Source organism: Podarcis muralis, chromosome 2 (assembly GCF_964188315.1).
Source record: "Podarcis muralis chromosome 2, rPodMur119.hap1.1, whole genome shotgun sequence".
Lineage (NCBI taxonomy): Eukaryota > Metazoa > Chordata > Lepidosauria > Squamata > Lacertidae > Podarcis > Podarcis muralis.
In genome coordinates, this window is record NC_135656.1 from 56,985,675 (window position 1) to 57,001,119 (window position 15,445).

Below are 15,445 nucleotides of genomic sequence, written 5' to 3' on the forward strand. Positions count from 1 at the left end.
CAAGTATAATGTGTTACATTTTGCCAGGCATTCCATTTGAGACAAAGAGCATTTGTAAAAATTTACACAGCAGACAGCACACAGGGCTTTCATTTTGCCCCCTGTGTCTGTCTCACAAAGTAACCAAGTATTGAGTTTCCCTTCTTGTCAATGCTGGGATGATCAGGAAATAAACAAAGCAGCTAAGATGAAACACTATCACTATCAGCTCTGTTTCAGGACTGCACAAACTTTCTGCATCACACAGCTATTTTGGAGGAATATGTAAGTACAGTGGAGATTTGATTCATATGAACACTCTGCATTTCAGCCAGGATTACTCTGAGGACGTGGTGAGTTGGTAATATTCTGAGGAACTTGTAAGAAGCACAGAGGATGATGAGGATGTAAATTGGATAGCTCAGGTGATTAGAGTCTGGTGCTGATAATGCCAAAGTTGAAGGTTCAAACCCCATATGGGATGGCTGCAAATTCCTGCATTGCAGGGGGTTGGACTAGATGATCCTGAGGGTCCCTTCTAACTCTACACTTCTATTATTCCATGAAGATGATTTTGCTTGTCTGGTGCAGCAATAAAACTGCTCCCACATTTGGAAAGCTAAGCAGGGTCTGGCCTGGTTTCAAATTGGAGGGGGAACCACGTGCTGAGTTTCCCGCATTGCAGGGGGCTGGACTAAATGACCCACAAAGTCCCTTCTGACTCTACAATTCTATTTCACACACTAGGGTCATATGTGAAGATGTATAGAAGAAACAACAGTTCAAGCCCATAAGAAATATTTTAGATTATCTGTATCCACAGATATATTGTACAAAACAGGCTGAAAGATAGAAACTCAATCATAGACAGAGCAGAATTGATCCTTGGTTTGAATATCTTGGAAAGAGCTGGTAAAAATGAAGCATGCAACAAAAACATACTGTACCAATGTTGAGGAGATGTACTATTTTATCTTTGATGCAGCTGTGTAAACTTTATGATACACAAAATATCACATATGGATCCAGTATTCTTATATCTGTCTGAAGGAGAAGTCATTTTGCATGGACCAAATAAAAGGTTTCATCTAAATTACTCTGGCTACATCCCCCTATAGCCTGGTATGTTAATAGAAGCTGCAGTCACTTGTCTCGTTTCATTGCTTTTGGATTTGGGCTAGTTCCCTCATATCAAACATTTCAAAACATTCCATGTTTTGGATCAGATCATTTCCCCACACTTTTGCAATCTGCTAGCAATTAGGAACAGGAAACCAGTTAACCACCCATGCACTGCATTGCATTGTAACTATTTTTAAAATCAGTATTTTTCAGTGCAAACTAGAGCATGCATGACATTCTCCCAGCTTGCTGTTGTTGAAGTCAACCAGACATTTCTGACTTAAAGAAGTGGTTCCTACACCAGAACATCAGCATTATGCATGTCACCTTGTCATTCTGTATTATTAATGTGACCTTGAAAAAATGTGCAAGCAGCAAAAGCTTCTTTGGATTTTTATTTACTGGATACATTTTCTATATTTTGCATGAATCAATGTATGTAAGTATGTGTGACATTGTCCCCATTTTGACCCTCACCTTATATTCGGTGTGCTATAGCTACTTTTCTACACAAATCAAATGAAAACTGACTTGTTAAGAAAAAATGAGTGAATTCATGTTAAAAGCTCAAGCAGACGCACTTGTACTTAATGGAACTTGCAGTTCCGTCTGATTGGGACTTTCTGTTGAACATTTGGGGCAGAAGACATAATGTCTATTGTAATCAGAGCTGTGCTTGAACCATTTCATGATTTGAAATTGCTAGAAAATTATCAGCTATTATTGGCAAGAGCTGCTTACAGAGTTGTGGAAGAAATTAGTAGTTAAAAAATTATGAAAGCTAAAATACTATAAAAAAGTTTTCTCAACATTATAGGCCACAGGGTTAGTGGAGTAGACCACCAGATATTCTTATAATGAAAACAGAATTTGAGGCATTTCAAACTCAATACATGGAACAGAAAAGTAAAGATTTAAAGATTGTATGAGTATCAACTTAGTAAAGAAGAGAAAAGCTGTGAAAGGGCATGGTACTTTTCTGTGCTGCTTTGAGATCTATCAACAGAGCCAGCCTGGTCATTGGGTAGGTGGCAGAAGTTCCCCAGGCAGCATGTCCATGGGTACATCATCACCTTTGCCAGTGGCAGAGAAGTGCTGCCATCATCAATGCTGATTTTGGGCAAGATTGAGTCCATTTGGGGTGAGAGCTTGCCCAAACTTGGTGTGATTGTGGTTCTGTTTCTCTGCCAGCAGTGGACGCAGTGGGGCATGTGGCAGCGGCGGAACAGGCAGTGGAGGCAGGAGCAGGTAGGTGGTGGTGGGAGTGGCAGGAGTGGCGAGGCAATGCGGCACTTCCTATTTTGCCTCAAGTGGTGAAACAAGATACACTGCCCCTGACTATCAAGGATGTTGCAAAACAGCAAGGAAATGCCATTCATCTTGATTTTAAAAGGGTTGTGTGCCCTTGAAAGATCAGTTGCATAATGTGTGGATGCTGATTGATCAAACTTTGTTGCTGCAAACTTAGTTAGCCTCTATGACAATGTAGTTCCTTCCACCAGCAAATGCATTAGTTGCAACCCCACATAGTCTAAAATAGCCTGACAAGTTATCTATTCACTTAAAGGTAAAGGTAAAGGGACCCCTGACTGTTAGGTCCAGTCACGGACGACTCTAGGGTTGCGGCACTCATCTCGCTTTATTGGCCAAGGGAGCCAGCGTACAGCTTCCAGGTCATGCGGCCAGCATGACTAAGCCACTTCTGGCAAACCAGAGCAGCGCACGGAAACGCCATTTACCTTCCTGCCAGAGCGGTACCTATTTATCTACTTGCACTTTGATGTGCTTTTGAACTGCTAGGTTGGCAGGAGCAGGGACCGAGCAACGGGAGCACACCCCGTCACGGGGATTCGAACCGCCGACCTTCTGATTGGCAAACCCTAGGCTCGGTGGTTTAGACCACAGCATCACCTGCATCCCTATCCATTCACTTGGGAAACTCTAAAACAGATCTTGGCAATTTTGTTATACATGGAGCTTCCTTTGAAGACTTCCTGGAAACTTCAGTTTGCAGTCTAGCTGCTGTGTGCCAAGTTCATGCAGACTGGTCCCAGAAGACTATATCACACCAATAATAATAATAACAGTAGTAGTGGTGGTGGTGGTGGTGGTGGTGGTGGTAATAATACAATGCTGGCTCATTTATGAGCACAATTCAAAGTGCTAGTGCTTACTTTAAAAGCACAATATGCTTTAGTACTTGGGTAACTCAGGAACCACTCCGTACAACATATACCTGCCTAAGTATTGAGATAATTATGGGGGGGGGGTGCCTTCTCTGGGTGACCTTGCCCTCTGAATTGAGGGGATGATGATCAGTAGGAGGGCCTTGTCAATTGTAGCACCCTGCCTGTGAAATGATTTCCCTAAAGAGGTTTGCCTAACACCCACCTTGATATCTTTTGGTGTGAAAATCTTCCCCCCCCCCCCGGCCTTTCCCAGGCCTTTCTGGTTAGTTTTATTCTGCCATGATGCTTATGTTTTCTTTATCTCAGGTGCTTTAATGTGATATTCTAATTATGCTGCTGCTCTCAGTCTTCTTTGTTTTTATGGTTTGTTTGTTAGCCACCCAGACAAGATATGTGAACGGAGCACTTTTAAAGGTAAAAATGCACAGTAGTAGTTTAAAGATGATTTCCGAAAGTAACACTGATTTGTACTTTTAAGAGCATAAGCTCACTTTCAGCTGAATGCCATTTCACATGAATGATAGTGCTATTAAGAAGAAATGGACATGAGTCTATGAATGATGGGTTAAATACATGCAGTCAACTGTAACCTATAATCATTGTTGAATATATCCTTCCAAAGTATGCATTAAAAAACAAGGAATGCTACTTCTCTGAAATGAAATAGTATCAGTTTCCTCTACTGAATGTCATGGAAAATCTATTACATTTAGCTGTTTAACCAGGACACAGCAATTATTGAGGGCAAAGCATACCTAGGTTTTCAGGGCTATGCAGGAAAAGACACTAGGGGAAGGAAGCTAGCATGAACATCAGAAGACAACTATCTGCCCTACTGAACTTTGGATTTTCCCTGTTTTCCCCCTTTCCTTTCCTTTTTTAAACAAACAACAGATCATTCTTTTTCGAGATTTAAATCCAGTGTAGCAGCAGAGGCGACACCTAGGGGCAAAACAAGGAGAAAAAGCACAAGTGCAACTCTAAGGCAGAATTTCAGAACCACAGCTCATGGACAACTCATCCCTGCTGTATATAACCCAGTTGAGGGCTACCCCACACAAAGACCAGTATCCTTGTTGAAGTACCAGATGGCTGATCCATAATATTACAGTGCGTTAAAGGACAATGCATCAAATATCTGCCAGGATTTTCCATAAAGACACGAGCATACAGCAACTAACAAATGAGGACCCAAGGTATTTAAAATGCTAGAATTTCAGCATAAATAAAAGGAAAGTGTAATATTGGATTAGAGGAAGTGTTGGATAAGAAGAAACCTCCCTCTGAAACTTTTCAAGTTATTTCTGGACCAAAACACAAATCCTGAAGATATTCTGGAGCATTTTAGCATCTTGTCAGAGAATATAAATCCTGTACTCTTAAATTAAAGCATAAGAAGCATACAGTGTGCAGTCCTGTGTCCTATTGGATCCCATGGAGCATCCCTCCAAGTAAATATTTATATGAATGGATCCTAGAGGATCTATCAGTCGTTTGTAGATTGTCTGTGCCTTTCCATGGAAGACAGTCATGGAATCATATAATCTTAGAGTTGGAAGGGACCCAAGGGTCATCTAGTCCAACCCCCTGCAATGCAGGAATCTCAGCTAAAGCATCCATGACAGATGGCCATGTCTCTAACACATCACTTGTTTTAAATAATGTTAAGAGTGCTTGTCTCTGCATCAGTGTGATTCAGTGTAAATCTGTTGTGATAAAGCTATTGGAAACAGCATACAGTGAATGTCTAACTACATGGCTACTGTTACACCACAGCCTGATCTTTCCAATATTGCCAATTTCTTTTTCTAGCTGTGGTGTAAACATCCAACTATCTTCCCATTTTAGAGAAGTCTCAAGGCTTCGTGTTTAGTCAATTTCTATTTTACAGCAAAAAGGATAAGATTAGCAAAGCACAAAATGTTTAGTTTTACATGTCTTTGAAGATGGTTGCAAATATTTATTCCATATGCTCCACTGGGTTATGCAGAATACACACAGTTGTGTTTCCACAGCTTCTATAGAGAGGAGGTGCTGCAAAACTTTTGATTATGCAAAAACAAAAATGAATAAATAGTTGGTTGCCTAGTACCCCAGTTGTAAGACCCTGCCTGCAGTCTTGCATACTATGAGTCAGCGCCATCGAACCCAGTGGGACTAAACTTCTTAGTAAACATTGATAGGATTGGACTGCAACCTACTTCTTCAAGTTAAGTAGTACACTTAGTGTGCAATTTAAATAGAAGTGTGAAGAAGAAAAGTGGTGTGTGTTTTGTAGGACAGGGAAAGATACTTGGGTAGTTTAATTTAATGCACCATTATATTTTAATTTGTGAATGTCTTTGCCATTCTCTAGAGTGGGCCAACAAGTCCACAGCACAATTTACCTAGGTGTTGATATGAATAAGTCCCTAGATGGCTTGCAACATGCAAAACAAATGAGGGACTTCGTGCCATTTCTTTCTTAAGTTAAGGACTGTAAAAGATTTGGCCAGGAGTTCTGCATCTCTCACATGGCTCTCTGCCCCACTGCAGGGCAACCTGGATTCTAGCGTATTGAGCTCTGAAAAAGTATTCACACCGCTGAACTAAGGAATATAGAAAAGAAAGCCTTCCCCCCCCCCGCAAAAAAATCCCCAACTCCCCGAGCTCTGTCACGAGCAGAGCGGAACTGGAAAGGGAGAGGAACCCGAGGTCCTCTGGCCAAGAGGACAGAGCGAACCCGGTCGGATTTGCGGAGCATCTTTCTCGGTCCATCCGACACTCGCAACCGCTGCAACTGGGGCAAGGCAGATGTAGAGGAAACTTGAAACCATCAGCCTTCACCGGCAAGAAAAGGGGTGTCTGGAGAAGAAGCGAATTTCGCAAAGGTGAACTGCCCCAGAACGGCCATTCTCCGCGCTCTCCGCGCCGGGCTGAATTCTCTCCTAGCCATTCAGCACCACGGAGGTGGACAGTTCCCTCCAGCAAGTGCCGGGGATGGCACCAGCCCCGTCCTCCCCAGCAATCCTTCTCCGCCCTGACGTTACCGCACCGCCTCCACCCCGAATACCATTCATACTGCACCGGGGAGCAGGAATCGCTGCGCGCCCCGCCGGCTTCTCTGCCGACGAAGTTCACCGGCGTGTAAACTCTCGCTCGCTCTTTAGAGACTCCGCAGAGAACCCAGAAGGGAACATGGGATCCTTTGGGGGAGTCGCCCCCACTTGGATGATCCATGAACCTTGTTGAGAATCGGGGCTGCTGGGGAGGAAAAGAAAGGACACGACTGCTCGGCTGCCGGCTCGCCCATCCTTCGTCCACCTGGCCGAGGAGATCAAAGGCTTACCTGTAGCGGTCTTCCAAGCGCGGCAGACGGAGCCTCGGGATGCAGAGCGCCGCAGAAGCAGCGCCAACAGCTACTGGAAGAGGAGACGTCAGAGTTTGGGGGGCTTTCTTGAAACAAGCAAGATCTTCTCCAGGAAAGGTGGATGGGGTGGGGGTGGGATGAAGTCTGCAGGAACGTTTGGAAGGGCGAAGCGGGAGGAGATCGCGAAAGGCTGGCGGCGAGCGGGAGAGGGAAGGGATAGGCAGCAGGGAAAGGGGAGAAAAGCGAGCTGGAGCGGAACAAAAACAGACGAAGGGGGCCGGAGGAGGAGCCGCTTCGGTCGCAATCCAGGCGCGAAGAGGTGCCAATGCTGCTTTGCTGAATTCCTGCCCTATTTCTGCTGTCTGGACCGGCGCTGCATGACGTCACCGGCGCATTTGCATATCCCACCCAATAGCTGACACCTGTGCTGGAGGGGGGGGGGGGAGCAGAGGCGGCAGTCCCAGACGCGAGAGGAGGGAAGGCAGCGGGAGATGTTGGCTAGCTGGCGAAGGGCAATGGAGGCTGCGGGGCGCCCAGGTGTCCCGCTAGGGGTTTCCTGGGCTCCAACTCTCATCAGCCCCAACCAACCTGCCGGAGGGAGCGGGGCTCAGGTGATGGGCGCCTGGGGTCTCTGAGTTACGGTCTGCCAGTGAAGTGAGATTTGCTTTTTCCCTCTGTGCAAGTTTGGCCCCCATTATGAGACGCACCGAAGCTGCCCCTGGCTGCCTCTGTGTCATGCTTGACCAAAGACGGCCTCAGGGACGGGCACTGAAAGTGGGGTGGGGTGGCAAGCGCTGCCCAGAGAACCCTCAGTTTCACTTTTCTTCCCAGCTCTCCTTCCCTGAGCAATCTTTTCCTCCCGGACATAGGAGGAAACTCTGTAGAGTCTACACTGGTTGGCAGCGTCCCTCCAGTGTCTCCCATCCCTACCTGGAGGTGCTGGGAGCTGAACCTGGAATCTTCTGAAGCAGCTGTTCTACCACTGAGCTGCATCCCCTCCATCTCAAACCCTGGAGAGCTGCTGCCAGTCAGTGTCAACAATACTGATATAGGTAGAAGAGTACTGACTCACCGTTGGGAAGTGTTCTGAGTTCCAATGCACCTTATCAGTGTGTCTAATCCCAACCACTGGCAGAAGCTTCTCAGAGAGCCTTAGGTCATCCCACCACATCTTTGCCTCCAGTGGTGGCCAGGGATGGAAAGAATCTCTTCTCCTCAGACTCAGAGAGAAGGAAAGGCAAGTGCATTTGCACAGCCACCACAATGGGCAAACAAGGGGCAGATGCTTCTTTGCTTGCTTTCTCCCTGGGTGGTGGTGGATTGGGCCCAGCACTGCCACTCAGAGTGAACGAGAGGCCATTGGAGGTGGATGCTCCATCCGTCTTCCCCCTCATCTGCTCAATTACCACTTATCCTTCACTGCTCAACTGCCTACTTCCAACAGAAGGCTTCTGGGACTGGACCTGCTGAGCCCCATCTTGCTGCCCAGCAAAAGAGAGGGCAGCTGTGCAAGGTGCTGTTCTTTGCTGCCTCACCTCCATCCTCTCTCTGGGTAACGTATCTGTGTGGATTCATCCATCCTTTGGAGCTTCCTCCCTAGCAAGTGTGCACAGGATTAGGAACCTGGGACTCTGTGGTATACCATGTCAGACCATTGGTCCATCTAGCTCAGTATTGCTTGCACAGGCTGACAGTATCTCCCCAGGGTTTCAAGCAGGGGGTGTTTCCAATCTTACCTGGGAACTTCTGCTTTTAAACATGTGCTCTGCCACTGAGCCATGGCACTTCCCGTATGTCCCGTCCAATTTAAGAAATCTAAACCAACACATGTTGCTTCAACCTAGAGAGCATTGAGCAAAACAAATTCTAATGCTTTACAGCCAATTCCTAGGCTCAGTTCTGTTGCAGCAGCAGAGCCAGTTTGAGGCTATAGAAGACTCTTGGCAGTACCTTTGATGGGCTCCTAATTCTCCTTGTTGCACTGTCCAGATGCCTCTCATTTGTTCATTTGTGCTCTCTCTCATGGTAGTGGTGAGGATGTCTAATCTTTGCAGCTGTGCTGCTGAAAGGGAGAATACAAGTGAGTGACCAGAGATAGCTGCTGCAGCTGCAAGATACACAGCTCTCTGTGTGTTGGCTAGTGCTCATTGGGACTGGTAGGGCAGAAGGCAGAAAGGCTAACAGTAGGTGGAGCCAGAGCCAATGATAGGCAGAGCTTACTCATTCTAGTTCTGTCCCTATCTTCTTTCCTGTGGAATGTCAATATGGCATATGAAACAGGCTCTCCTGCAATCACTTGTTTGGGTTGAGCACCAAAGGGAGCCTTCAATTCTGTATTAGGCATAAAATGCAAAATGGGACAATTTAAGGAGTAAGACGTGTGGGGAATGAAATCAACTCAGCTGGAATCATGTCCCATCCAATTTAATAAATCTCAACCAGCCCAGGTTACTTTAAGCTGGAGAGCCTTCAGTGAAACAGATCTTAATCCTTTGCAGCCCAGTCGTTTGCATACTGACTCAGAAGTTGCTCAGGGTGCAATATAAACCTGCTGTTTCTCCATTGTTTCCCTGACAGAACAGGGGGTGATTGCTTCTCTCCCCCCTTAAGTTACATTTAAGACATGGTCTCAAGCTGCATCACCAGTAGGATGCCTTCTAATTTGGGGGGGGGGGGGCTTTGAAGTGTGAACTTGACTAGGAAATAATAAATTATGATTTTCACAGATACTGTATTTCCAAAATCCATCTTTGAACAATACCTGTATTAAAGCAACCAAGATAGTGTGCAAGCTTATGAGTTCTCCAGAAGGCTAGATGGTAAATAGAGCAACGGGGAGTGGAATGATGGGGAGCTGGTTTGTGATGAAGGTCATGGATTTTGCATCCGGCCACCATCTTAAGATGTAATGTGTGAGGAGGCAGCAGACATTCAGATGTGGCTCTGCCAGGTGCTATGCAGGTTACCGGAGCATGTGCATCATGCTAATGTTCTTGCTTACAGTGCAAACGTCTACCAAGAGGTAAGATCCATTGAGCTCAATGACACTTAAGTGTATATATAGGACTGCAATCATTCATAAGACTTACACCCATGGCTTGAACTTCTGCAAAACTGGAAAAAAGGATTCACAATTGTTGTCCTTCCCGACATTTCTCTTCTGCTGTTGTCAGCGTCCTCTGGAGGAAAGATCAGGGAGACACCTTAAAATAACCTAGGCTGGTGTTTAAGCCAGGCTACTTAGAGTGCAATAAAACTAGCATCTGGAACTTCATTGTCTGCTAACTTTCTTTTTGCTCTGTACTTAGGTATTTTTCTTATATTGAATTTGTCCTATGTTTGCTAAATTGATTGTTGATAATGAATGGGTGTTTGTTGTAAGCCCCTTTGGCCATAGCTTACTGTGGAAAGGTGGCATATATAAATAAACAAGAGCAAATCAAATACATCCACTTACCTGGGAATATCTCCCCTGAATCCGAGAGAAATTCCCCTTGAACTCTATGGGACTTCCATCCAAATAATAATGTATAGGCTAACACTGTCAGTGTGCTAGTGATTGCACCCATGGTCTAATGTTGTTCCATTAATTTATATCTACACCTGACAATTGCAACTTATGGACAATGAATTGCAGCAACTAGCTACATGCTCCATTTTGTTAAGGTCCATTGGCATTTGTTTTTATTTATTTAGAAGACTAGAAAAACAAATATGAAAAAGAACAAAAGTTAGAAAAATTGTGATTTTAATATTTCTTAAAAATATATATTTTTATTAAAGATTTCTTAGTTTACAAAAATGTGTGCATTGTCTCTTTTTTCAATTTGTTTTCTACAACTCAGTTTCATTTGAAGAAAAGAGGAGGAGGGGTGAATGGTGAGTGGGGTGGGGGTCAGACCCTGCTAACGTATTTGAAAAGTGGGATCTAAATCTCAAGAATAACAAAAAATTCTGGTAAATTATACTGATAGCCATTGTCTTGAAATAATTTATATATCTATCATTCCAACACAGTGTACATAAAGCCACATTTTTCACAAGTTGATTTCCATACTTTCAGTAAAGAAATATTCAGAAGCAAATCCTATTAATATCAATGGAACTGAGTCACTAGCAAGTGTGTTCAGGATTGCATTTTTAATTAGGAAATATGACTCTTTTAGAAGTCCAACTGAATTTGAAGAATTAATATTTGTTGCTAATCAAGATGGGATATATATTTGCACCCACACACACTTTACAAAAGGTTTCCAAAAGAAGCAGGGGCACGATAGAAAACAGAAGGTTGGAGACTTCCCCTTCCTCTCATCTCCCCCCAAACCCACATAAACTGTTCTGATTCTAAGGGTGAAGCGGGGCTCCGTGACAGGGGATAAGATGGGAAACTTCTTTTGTACTAGTGGAAGTCTGATGCTCTAGTGCAACATCTGTTTTGTATATGAACTTTATCTAAAGATGTGTAGAACAGGCTGTAGGGAGTTCCAAAAATGTTCATCTTTTTTCTTTATTCTCTCCCCACCCCCAGTTAGGCTCTGCATGATCAGAAATTCATTATGGAATGCTCATTGTCATCTACTCACTTGATAATGAGATAATGAGTTGGATCCAGTCTTGGTCATGCTTAAAGCAGAACTATCGGAATCAGTTAGCCATCATGACTAATTTAATTCCCAACGTTTTTGATGGGTCTGTTATAAGCATAGGTCTGGGTACAAACAGGACTGCTTGCAATCATTATTATTTAATTATTATTTAATTAGCTGTACTGTTTAGGCTAAGATGCATCTAAACTTTAAATAAAATGTGTTAGAATGTCAGTGCCAATATACAGTCTTGTACCATGTTTTTGTAAGGCTCTAGGACAATTTTAGGACATGGGTGGCGCTGTGGGTTAAACCACAGAGCCTAGGACTTGGTGGTTCAAATCCTCGCAACGGGATGAGCTCCTGTTGCTCGGTCCCTGTTCCTGCCAACCTAGCAGTTCAAAAGCACATCAAAGTGCAAGTAGATAAATAGGTACTGCTCCGGCGGGAAGGTAAACAGCATTTCCATGCACTGCTCTGGTTCGCCAGAAGCGGCTTAGTCATGCTGGCCACACAACCCGGAAGCTGTACGCCGGCTCCCTCAACCAATAAAGCGAGATGAGTGCCGCAACTCCAGAGTCGGCCACGACTGGACCTAATGGTCAGGGGTCCCTTTACCTTTAGGACAATTTTGGAAGCAAATATTGATGTGCATCGAAGAAATGATGCAAAAGCTTTTGCATTTGCTATTCAAATTTTAACTTTTGGAACTCTGGTTTTGGCTAAATAACTTTGGAGTTTGCTTAATTGGATTTGGCAACTCCCAACTAAAACAGGAACAGGCACTTTCTTTTCATTCCTCTGATTGATGTGACATTGTTAACCAACCTCAAGTTACATGAACCAGTGATAGAATCATGCCAGCGCAAAGCTAAACAAGAACAATCTCAACGAATCACTTTAGTGATAAGAATGCGATGGACCATTTAAAAAATTCATGCCATGCAGTTTCCTGAAATATAATTAAACCTTTACTTCCACTCTAATTATACTTGGACTGCAAACTTCAGAGTGTTTGCCTCCAAATAGTTCCAATGCACTCAATCACATTTCTCCGGCATGATTGGACGAGGGAGGGGGCTGTTTTTGTAAAGCCATTCTCTCCTTTCATGACCTTTATCGTTATTATGTGTGTAGTTCTGCCAAGATCTACTGCAGGAGCTGCAATGTAAAGAACACCATACTTCTGCTATAAATCACCAGAGTAAATCATTGCTCTACTCTCTGAGCTGGTTTATTGGATAGGGCCCAATTCACCATCATTCTGCCCACCACCCGTAAAGCCATTTACCACAATATAACTCTGTTAAAGTGAGGGCTTGCTTGCACCAGTGGAAAAACAAACAAACCCAGAAGTACAGCATGATTATGACAGAAGCGAATCAGGTTAGATGAGTCAGCAAGAGGCTTCATTTTAGTTGTTGCTGCTGAGAGAGCATTCTGGACAACAGCACAGGGAAAGATGAGCTGAGCTGAGCTTGTTTGTTACAGGCTTTTAGTGGCGGCTCTCATAGGGAAGGATGCAAGGCAGGATGGTTGGGTTAACTAGAGCTGGAATGATTGTTGTGAGGATAAATGAAAGCTGAATGAAGGAGATTCATTGTTCTAACAAAGTAGTGCAGAGGAATAAAATGCGTTCCAAGACTGTCCTGTCTGCTGAACTTTCATGGTCAAAGCTGCCATTAGTCATCATGCAACGCCCAACCAAAGGGTGATCTCAGGTCATGACTTCTGTCCTGCAGAGTCTTTCGTGGCTATGGCACCAAAGTTTTAATAATTCTTTTCCATCACCTGGCAAGTTAGTCCCATGGCTGCAAATGCAAAATAAAAAAAAGAAGGTTTTCACATTCTCCTGTGTAGATATAGCAATATCATCTTCTTGGGATCGAAAAGGCCGGTGGTTGCATTGTTTAATGAGGAATCCTGGGACTCCCTGAAAGAAAACGTTCTTTGGGGAAAGTGTGAGAAAGTAATAAAAATTGTTATTTGGTGGCTGTTCCTCTTGAGAGGATGCCGAAACCTGAAATGGATTATTGGGCTGTGTGAAACCGTCAATAACAAGTTAGGGGACACAAAATAGTTATGTTATCCACCAGAAAACCTGCAAAAATACAGTGTTCCCTCGACTGCATTAGTAAAAGCTATTGAGGCTGGGAATAATCTTCTCTCTTCCTCCCCCAATCTGCAACATCTCCATGGGGGAAGGCATTTTGAAGATGTGCTCTGCAGCTTTGGATTCTTGGACACAAAATGTGTGACATTTTCACACTTTAAAGTTCCTGAATTCTAACATTAATATAAGAAACCCCTTGATTTTTCTTTGCCATTTGCTGCTTACATGAGTGTAAGCATTTGTGTGTTTGTGCCTGCTTCTGACATAAGAGAGAACTTTCTTGCTGGTGTCCCCCATTTCTGAAACTCCACCCCAGGGGGGATCAGGCAGTTCTTTTCTCTGACCATGTTCTGCCAGAATCTGAAGATATTTTGATTTTGCGCAGGGTTTTCGAAGGGGGTTGCATACATTCAGGTACTATAATTTTTATAGATGCTATTTTAATTTTTGGATATTGGTTATGGTTTTATGTTTGCTAGCCACCCTGGGCATCCTTCAGGGTGAGTGGAAGAACTGGATATATGAATGAATAAATGTTGCTGCACACTTGTGTATGAAGTGCTGCATGTATGTGCCAGTGTTTGTATGTGATGTGCAGGCTCATTTCCCCACATGTTTGTGCTGGAAGTGCTGCTACGTGTGGCACTTGTGTAATTGCATGTGAAGTGTTGTGGCATGTGTTTGCACACGACTGCATGTGTCACTGTTCCTTCACATGATCTGCAGACTTTGGCTCAGCTCATTTTCCTTTGTGATTTCTTCTACATTTCTTTTGAGATCTCTGTCACATTCATGTGATTTGCGGTTTGATAACCAAGGAGTACATTCCAGGGTTTTCATAAGCCATTCTGCCTCAATTTCTCACCCTAGATTTTACAGTAATATGGGAATGAAAACAATGTGCTATATCATATGCATAGTACACTCTTTTTTAAACCGATTGAACTAAGAATATAATAAAAACTTGGATGATATGTGTGTGTTAACACTGTCTTACAAGATCATTTGTCATGGATGCTTTAGTTGAGATTCCAGCATTGCAGGAGGTTGCACTAAAATAAATGTCCCTCAAGGTCCCTTCCCACTCTACAGTTCTATTATTCTGTGAGAGTTGATGTAAAGCTGTGATGCTGCCAGATTACAACTCCCATAATCACTAACTAGTGGCCATGCTTTCTAGGGCTGATGGCAGTTGAAGTCCAACAAAATCTGGGGAGTTACAGATATCCCATCTCTGATGAAAGATTTCCGATCTAATATATGCTAAGTGCTTTTAGCAGTATAAATCCCAAGTATTTATTTTTGAGTCATAGCAAAGTTAAATGTTGCCATTTAAATGTGCCCTCCACCCCCAGGCTCATGCAATTCAGTGGATTTTCTTTCTGGAGCACAAGCAAAATCCTAGGATCAAAAAAAGCTTAAGTCTAGGAGATGGCACTTACAAATGTGCTCATGTGCCAAAAAGCATGGAAATTCTAAGTTAATATGCCTGTCTTGTCTTCCACACTATGGTAAGCCAAAATCATGTTTTACAATGATACATGCTAGGCTTGCTTATCCTCAGCACTTCCCATTGATCATTCAGCCCCAGTTCTCTTCCTCTGTAGACTGGGGAAACCCTAATACACAAAATACTATGGGGCCAATGGGCATCTTGCTGCATACTGACTCTCTGCTTTCCCCATACATTTTATTATTGTTATTTTAAGCTTTTAAAATTAGAAATGCAAGCAATATTTCAAATAAATCTTGTCTTTTTATATTTTTTAATATACTTTATTAACAACAGGGAGTTATTTGTTCCTTATATATTTGGGGTTAAACAGAATGGCATACAGTGGTAGTGATGAGCTGTATCAGCAAGTGGCAATGAGATTAACTCTTCTTTTAAACACTAGCTATTGGCATGGAAAGGCACCACCACTTACCTGGCCTCCTATCACTGCTGTTGCTGTGCCTTACCAGGAAGAACGGGTAGAGGAGTGAGGCAAGTAGTGGCCCATGCAGCAGTGTAGGCGAGGCACCTCTGCTCTCCTAACTTCAAAACACAGCGTGATGGTGGTGTGCCCCAGAGGAGTAGGGGCAAGGCATAGGGCTGTGTAGTGCA

At 43.6% G+C, this 15,445-nt stretch overlaps 1 protein-coding gene across 3 annotated transcripts in view; it reads right to left on the reverse strand.

Moving 5' to 3' along the window:
* Positions 1-7,063, reverse strand: part of FSTL4 (follistatin like 4) — a 343,706-nt gene extending 336,643 nt beyond the window's left edge. The window contains exon 1 of one of the 3 annotated variants that reach the window (XM_077924525.1): positions 6,619-7,063. The gene's annotated coding sequence lies outside the window, so the exon portion shown is untranslated. The remainder of the gene's footprint in view (positions 1-6,618) is intronic. The other 2 variants (XM_028718024.2, XM_028718025.2) reach the window with 2 other exon arrangements.
* Between the last annotated feature and the right edge of the window lie 8,382 nt (positions 7,064-15,445).